Genomic DNA, 8,944 nt, shown 5'->3' with positions numbered 1-8,944 from the left:
AGGGTCACTATGGGTCACAACCAACTTGACGGCAATTAACAACAACAACTGATGCCTCTCAACAATTTTAAGAAGAAATGTCCTGTTAATTTTCCCATTTGTTAATGACCACCCATTATCTATAAAATATATGAAGTTAACTATTAATTAATTTTGTGAGTTAAAATTCCATCTAGAAATCTCTGAACTGCAGAATTTCCTTCTCCTTGACATACACCTTTTATATAAGTGATAATTTTTGGTAAACAAAATTATTTAAAATACTTAAATACTTCAAAAAATACTTATTTTTGAAGATATAGAATACATTAGAACTATGCCATGAGTTATGGTTAGTTACTATATACATAATGTTCTAAGTTTTAAAAATAAGATTATGCATTTTAACATTTTAAGTAGGGGATTTATATGTATATAATTATATACTTATTTGTATATACTATGATTCTTGATTTCAAAATACAAGGTTATGCTGTTGAGCTATGTTTTGTTAAATGTTTATAAAGATTAAATTGATCTTAAACTTTAGTTTTGAAATTAAATGACCCCAAATTGTTGTATTAATTGTTGTCTTTACATGACTACCCAATTCTAGTGGATAGAATGACACCTTTGAATAAGCTTTGAAACTTACTGTAATTTACATTTTAAAATCTAGAGTTTAAAATCAGTTACTAATTCTGAACAAAATTTTGAACAGACAGTCAACTGGAAAATTCATTTCTTTAAACCTTTAGACAACAGAAACATTGAGAAATCTTTGTCTTTTATACGTTCAGAATATTAAAGATCCAAATATAACAAAATAAAGCTTATTTTAATTATATTTCCATTTATACAACAAACATTTTATCTTTTGAACTCATGTAAATATCTGGAATTGGCTAATATAAACCAAGATGATAGCCATGTGCCTTAATTAAATCACCATCATTGGAATGCCATACTATTCCTTCCATTTTACCCTCTCTGTAACCTTCTAACCAGGACAACACACCATTGTGTTTCAATGTAGGCCAGTTTCTTACTTGAAATTCTCCATGCACAATTGAAGATGTAGTGGATGCTTCTTGCTTCCTAACCAGATGGGTTTCAATTGGTAGTTATTCCTTAAGCTCTAATGTTTCATCTAACAGATCCGATAGTGGTACTGTACTAATTTCCAAAAGCCATGGATCATCAGGATAATGCTTCAATCCCAGAGCAATTTCTAATGCATAATTAACTACTGAGGAATGCCAGAAATATTGCTTGTTATTTTTCTCTATTGGTACCCAACCTGGAATGTGTCCATTTTCATCATGAACTGTTTTCTCATTTAACTGTTCTATTCCTTCACTGAAACCCAGGACTCTGGAATGAGTTTGAGGTCTATCTCAACATTCCAAAAACATTCTTTTGTATATTCTTTAGAATGTAAACTTTAAAAAAAGTTTTTTTCTAAGCTTGTTTGTTGAGTCGTCAATGATAGGAGCTCAAAAGTATGGCTGACTTTTGTAGACAGTAACATAAGACGTCCCAAACACTTTTTCTGTTGGAATTACACTGTATGTAGCTGCATATACTGTCATGTGATTTATAGTTTGTTGTGAAAAATTTAAACAGATGTTGTTCCCTTATGGTGGAGGGTTCCTCTTTCACCTCTGTCACAAACACAAGACATTTTCCCCTGCACTGACCCCAGGAACACTGGGAGTAAAGTGAGCCCTTCCCTGGTGGGAGAAACACCCTGACAGTCATTTGCAACATCCTGGACATTAGTTAACCATGTTCAAGGTGGCCTCAGCTTTCTCTGTTGCATAATCTCTATGTAAAGATTTTTTTAAAATAAGATAAAAGAAATTTGGAGTGTTGAACTAAATGCTTAAAGATACTGATAATGTTATTTATTCATTTATCTCTTTATCTATAGTATAGTTATTTATGAATAACAATAATGCAAGGATGAAAACAATGGAAACTAGAGAGTGCCTGTTATTCTTAAAGCTTAAATGAAGTGAGAGCTATTCAACCAGAAGATGATAACTTTATTTATTTTCCTAGATCTTTAGAGACAATAGGGATTGTTGTTAGATGCCCTTGAGTTGGTTCCAACTCAAAGCAACCCTCTAAATGTAACACTGGTCCTGCATCATCCTCCCAGTTGTTATTTGTGAGTTCCTGTTGTAGTCACTGTGTTGATCAATCTCATTGACTGTTTATATAGTACACACACTTGATATTTTTTACAGATTATATATTTGAAAATATGCTTGGTACTCACTAAAATTTATTTGTGTCTACAACATCAATAATACTCAGGGTGTTGACGTGGTCATTTGCAGACATATGCAGAGAAGCAAAACATTTCTATAGCATCCTCTCACACTGTACACAGGCATCCTTCTCCCAGTATATTTAGTCATATACATTTTGGGGTTTTATTGGTAATTTCATTTGGTAGTCTTTGTTGGGTATTTAAAAATGATGCCAAAGTGTGCTGCTCAAGTACTAGCTAGTATGATAAGTACTGACTCATGCACAACAGAATTCTCATGCACAACAGAACGAAACACTGCCCAGTGCTACATCTACTTCACAATCATTGCTATGACTGAGTCCATTGCTTTTGCTTCTGTGCCAACCCATCTTGTTGAGGTTTTACTTTTTTTCAATGACCCTCTACTTTACCAAGCTTGATGTACTTCTCCAGGGACTGGTTCCTTTTGATAATATGCCCAAAATATGAGAAACAATGTCTGATGATCCTGGCTTCTAAGGAGCATTCTATCTGTACTTCCTCCAAAATAGATTTGTTTGTCCTTTTAACAGTGCAAGGTACTCTTAATGTTCTCATCCAAAACCTTAACTCACATGCATGAACAATTCTACAATATTTATTTATGTCCATATTTCAAATACATCTGAGACTTAAAAATATCATGGTTGGGTCAGGCACACCTTAGTCCTCAAATTGACGTCTTTACTCTTGCACACTTTAGAGACGTCTTGTGTAGCAGATTTGCCTACTGCAATACATCATTTGATTTCTTGTCTGCTGCTTCCATGAGTGTTGATAATGGAGCCAACCAAAGCGAAGTCCTTGACAACTTCAATCTTTTCTCCATTTATGATTTTATTTATTGCTCCATTGGTAAGGAGGATTTTTGTTTTCTTCACACTGAGGTGCAATAATACCAAAGCCTGCTGGCTTTGATCTTCATCACTAAATATTTCAAGTCCTAATCACTTTCAGCAAGCAAGGTTGTATCATTTTCAGGTTGTTAATGATTCTTCCTTCAACCCTGAAGCCACAGTTTTGTTAATATAGTCCAGCTTCTCAAATTATTGGCTCAGCAGACAGACTGATTAAGTATCGTGAAAGAATACAACCCTGGTACACATCTTTCCTAATTTTAAAGCATTCAGTGTTCCCTTGTTCTATTTGAACAACTGCCTCTTGGTTTATACACAGATGGTATGGCACTGCAGGATAATGTTCTGAGCTACAGGGTCAGTTTGAACCACAAGGTTGGCATTTCAAACCTACCAGCCTTTCCTTGGATACCCTATACAGAGTCATTAGGAGTTGGAATAGACTTGATGGCACTTAACAGTAACAAAAATGAGCACAATTAAGTATTCTTGAATATTCATTATCCACAATGTTATGCACAGCTTGTCATGATCCACACAATCGAAAGTGCAGTCGATAAAACACAGGCAAACAAATCTCTGGTATTCTCTGCTTTCATCCATATCCATCTGATGTCAGAAATTATATTCCACATTCCATGTCCTGGTCAGACTCTGACTTGAACTTCCAGAAGTTGTCAATGTATTCTGCAGCTGTTTTCGTTAAATATTTTTGCAAAAGTTTATTTGCATGCACTATTAATGACACTTTTCAATGATTTCCAAATTCTGTTGGATCACTTCTTTTTGGAGTATGCAATTATCAGTTGGCCAGGTAATTCTCTTCCAAATTTCTTAGTGTACATGAGTGAGTACCTCCAGTGTCTCATCAGTTTCTTCAAAGATTTCAGCTTACATTAAGTCAATTTCAGAAGCCCTGTGCTTTGTCTTCAGTGTACCTTAGACTTCTTCCTTCAGTATTATTGGCTCTTGATTATGCTGTCTCTTGTAATGGTTTTTATATTTTCCACCAAGAAGCATAATTATCATTTAATTTTCTTGCAGGTTAGTTTTACATCAGCCTTTAAGGGCTCAATTATTTACATGGGCTTCGTTGGCGGTCGTGGGACAGCGCCAGCAGTTCTAAATTAGGGTTGGGGTGTACGGTCCTTCGAGCTTCACAAGAATGGCTCCTGACCACCTTGCTGTGAATGGCACAGCTCATACAATAATGGAATTTTACGTACAACTTGTGAAGCACTTGTGCATCGAAGTCACTCACTTCAGAAATATCCCTTACGGCTGTGACCTCGCGCAAGTTTTGAATTATGAGCTTAATGGCCTTGTCTTTGGGCAAGCAGCGGGTGCAGTTTGCGCAGCAAATAGGCTTTTTTTTATTGGTAGGACCGTTGTTTTTTTTCCTTTTCTTTGTCACCTTGGAAGCAAGGACCCGAAAGAGAGATGACCATTTCTTTTTAGTATAGTGAGTGACTTTGTGTATTCCTATCTTCCTTTGATGCTTTCTGCATCATTCAATATTCTCCCATCGAATCCTTCAATTTTTTCAATTTGTGGTTTGGGTTTTTTTCTTCAGTTCCCTCGTCTTGAGAAATGCTGAACATATTCTTCCCTTTCAGTTTTCTTATTGCAGATCTTTGCACATTTCTGTCTTCTCAAACTGCCCTTTGAAAATTTCTATTCACCTCTTTTACCTCCTCATTTCTTCTATTTGTTTTAGTATCTCTAAGCTGAAGAGCAAGTTTTAGAGTCTCTTCTGACATACATTTTTTGTCTTTTTCTTCTTTCTCATATTCTTAATGACCACTGTTTTCTTCCTGTATTATATTCTTGATATTATCCCACAACTCCTGATTTTTGGTCATTAGTGTCTATTTAATCAAATCTGTTTTTGACATGATATCTAAATTCAGGTGGCATATGTTCAAGGTTATATTTTGGCTCTCATGGACTTATTTTCATTTTCTTTAGCTTCAGCCTGAATGAGCAATTGATGATCTGTTCCAAAGTCTGCCACTGGCCTTGTTTTGGCTGATGATATGGAGCTTTTCCACCATCTTTTTCCACAGATGTAGTCTGCTAACCTCAAGGTCTAGTGTGGCACTGTGGGTTCAAGTGCTGGACTACAAATTCAGTTTGCTCCACAAGGTGGTGGTTCAAGCTCACCAGCAATTCCTTGGAAACCTTATACAACAGCCTCAAAGTCAGTAGTTTGAAACTACCAGTTGCTCTGCAGGAGAAAAATAAGGCTTTCTGATTTACAGCCTCAGAAACCTTATACAGACACAGTCTCTATGAGTCAGAAACTACTTCATAGCATACAACAACAACAATGGAGCTTTTCCACCATCTTTTTCCACATATGTAGTCAATTTGATTTCTGTGTATTCTGTCTGGTGATGTCCATTCGTGTAGGTGTCTTTTATGTTTAAAAAATATATTTACAATGAAGAAGTCATTGGTCTTGCAAAATTCTATCACACAATCTCCAGCATCATTTCTATCACCAAAGCCCTATTTTCTAATTACTGATCTTTACTCTTTGTTTCCAAATTTTGCATTCCAATCACCAGTAATTATCAATACATCATGATTGCATATTTGATCAATTTAGATTGAAGAAATTGGTAGAATTCCTCAATTTCATCATCAATGACTTTAGTGATTGTTGCATACATTTGAATAATAGTTGTATTAACTGGTCTTCCTTGCAGGTGCATGGATATCATTCTACCACAGACAGTGCTGTACTTCAAGATTGATCTTGAAATTTTCTTTTTGATAATTAATGCTACATCATTTCTCTTTGATTTGTCATTCCTGACACAGTAAACCACGTAGTTGTCAAATTCAAAATGACCAGTATCAGTACATTTCAGCTCACTAATGCCTAGAAAATGGATGTTTATGCGTCCCATTTCATTTTTGACAACTTGCAATTTTCCTAGATTCATACCTCAAGTGGTGCCTACACCTTAGAATAATCAATCATTTAAGATCAACAGGGCAGCATATACCCTAGAGGAGAGTTTAGTAAAGTTAGGGTGGGGAAAGGAGGAATTTAAAGAGAAGACACAAGGAGGAAAAAGTATAACTGATGTTTCATTGAGAAGATTGCAATCAGTGAGATGAAACAAAATGTGTATGAATGTAAAACGGATGATCTTCTCTGAAAACCTACACACAATTCACAATAAAAAGTTATAAAAGTTAAAAGAATCAATTATCTCAACAAGAAGGTTTATGGTATAGTTAAACTGCCTCATGAAATTCCCTCTACATAATTTATTCATTCACTTAAAGTCAAAAGATAGCTACATACCTGAGATGTTATTTTATTTTCTTAGATTGGAGACAGATTACCCTGACAGTCTTATTACTATGCCATGTTACTTAGCACATTCTCCTTCAGTTATGTTCGAGCTCTTTAACTCCACCTGTAGATCCATGGTTGGCTGTTACTTTTCTCAACAGAAGCATTAGTCTATTAGATTTAACACACTTAGTGGAGTCCTTGTGTGGCTCTGTGGGCTAATGTGTCAGACTGCAAAGTCATTTGAACTGCAGTATTAGTGGTTCAAGCTCACCAGCTGCTCCTTGGAAACCCTATAGAGGTTAGCTATTGACCTGGGTCAGAATCGGTAAAGGTCAGAATTGATATGGGTCAGAAATGACTCGACAGCACTTACGAACAACAACATACTTTAGTGGAGTACTGGTGTGGTGTAGGATAAGCACTGAACAGCTAATTGCAATTTTGCTGGTTCAAAGCCACTAACCACTCTTTGGAAAGCCTATACAGGATAGGTATGTGTCAGAAGTACATAATGGCAGCAATACCTTAGTAGTCAACTATTAAACAAATAAAAGTAGACTAATAATAGCAGACTAAGCTAAACAGTTTCCTACAAGTGATACCTACTTTTTAGTGGAGAAAATTTAATCTCTACATTTCTGGGTATGAGAGTGAATATAAAATGATCTGCAGTTTAGCTGTAGAATTTACTTTAATCAACTTTTAGAAAAGATAAATACATAGTTTTTTAACACAATCTCCTTGCTTTTCAATACACTTTGTCCATCTGTCAAAATGATTTTTTATTCCCTTGTTAAAAATGTTTTAGGCTGAGCTACCAGCCACAGATGTACCACTATCTTTACTTCTTCTTCAGAGGTGAGTCTTTGTCCTTGGAAAAGCTCCTTTCTGGGGACCAAACAGGTGAAAGTCTGATGGAGCAAGATCAGGACTATAGGAAGGATGTTTTAACACCTCAAAGCAAAGTTTTGCAGAGGGTCAAAAGTGTGGGCAGAGGTGTGCAGACATGCATTATCATGCAAGATCACTAGCTTCAGCCCTTCATTGAGCATCTCACTGTTGATTTTTGAACATTTTTCCTCATTGTGTTCTAATATTGGCCACTGAGAATCCTGTAGCACTGATTTTCTAGCGGATGCCTGACTTTTGAACTTGTTCTTTGTTGGCGATTGAGGATGCCACATTCCATACTCTGCCATTTACTCTCAGGTTCCGGGGGATGAATCTATGTTTCATCACTTGTTTTAAGAATCTCACAACTTCCTTAGAACATTAGTCCAGATGTCCATGTTCACCCCTTCACAGCAGTGAACTTGAATGGAAAGTGCTAATAAGACAATAGAAGTTTTAATATAACCAGTATGGATACCTCATGTCTACCTACTCATAGTAGCTGTGATAAACAGTTTAGTCATGCTTGAAATTTTAAACTCTCCTGGAATTGTGGTCAGAATCCTGTATTCCCGTCATATAAATCTATTCCAATTGATCAGGCACATTCAAATTTGTTAGCTATCTCACTCAGCAATTATTTCCAAAAGGCTGAAAATAACTAAACATGCATACATAAGTAATCTGTGCTTGGCCACTAGTTTCCCTTTTCCCTCAGTCACATTTCCTCAAACTTATTTATAAATAATCTAGAACTTCTTATCAATTGTCTGATTGCCTCAGTGTGACTAGCAGAGAATTTAAAATCCAACAATATATTATCAGTTTCTTATCATCCACATTCATTTGGTCCCTATATCATACATTTCTAGATTCAATAGCATTTCTTATACATGTCTTCTTTTGTCAATTTGCACATTCTATGTTTTGAATCCAGTTTGTCTATTTTTTGACCTAACATGTAAGGCTCACAATGTTTGGAGTAACATACAACTTTGATTCTGTCTCAGCTACTTCTATGTGACTTTAAAGGAGATAATCTATTACCACTGTCATAAATCCTTAAAATTTAGAAAATAGCTTCTCATTCTCATTATTTGAAATCTAACATAAAAAGTTCTTCATCATTTAAGAAATGTACTGTCTCAGCGCTGTGTAATCTGATGTAAAAGAGTCAAAGCTATGAAACTCCACAAATCAATTACAAAGTTGTTATAATCATTTCAATATTCTGTGGCATAGACAACACTAACAATGATGCAAGCCTATCAATTATAAACAGATAAAAATTATATAATATTATAATAAATTGACTACAATATTTGTGCAAATATAGTTTAATATAAGACATGCATTAATGTTACCAAATATAAAAATGTCAAAATAAAACAACACAGTTTCAGAATAAGTTTTGTAACAAAAAGAGGGGAGCAGTTAATCTTAAAATCCAGGAACAGAGAATCCTAGTACCACCAAAGGAGAAGAGCATGAACAGAATGTGGGACCCTAACCAGAGAAGCAGCAACACCAGAGAAGGAGAAAGAGATGAGGGCATGGAGAGAGAGCAGCTGAGGACTCTAGACTTATGGAAAGAGAAAGGCTGTG

The 8,944-nt window shown here is 35.4% G+C and overlaps 2 pseudogenes; both read right to left on the bottom strand.

Moving 5' to 3' along the window:
* Positions 1-833: 833 nt before the first annotated feature.
* LOC102820408 lies at positions 834-2,381 on the bottom strand (annotated as a pseudogene).
* A 1,833-nt stretch (positions 2,382-4,214) lies between these two features.
* LOC102820019 overlaps positions 4,215-8,944 on the bottom strand; it is a 34,121-nt pseudogene continuing 29,391 nt past the window's right edge.

This window comes from Chrysochloris asiatica, unplaced genomic scaffold, assembly GCF_000296735.1.
Source record: "Chrysochloris asiatica unplaced genomic scaffold, ChrAsi1.0 scaffold00093, whole genome shotgun sequence".
In the NCBI taxonomy this organism is placed as follows: Eukaryota; Metazoa; Chordata; class Mammalia; order Afrosoricida; family Chrysochloridae; genus Chrysochloris; species Chrysochloris asiatica.
This window is presented reverse-complemented; position numbering and strand designations above follow the sequence as displayed.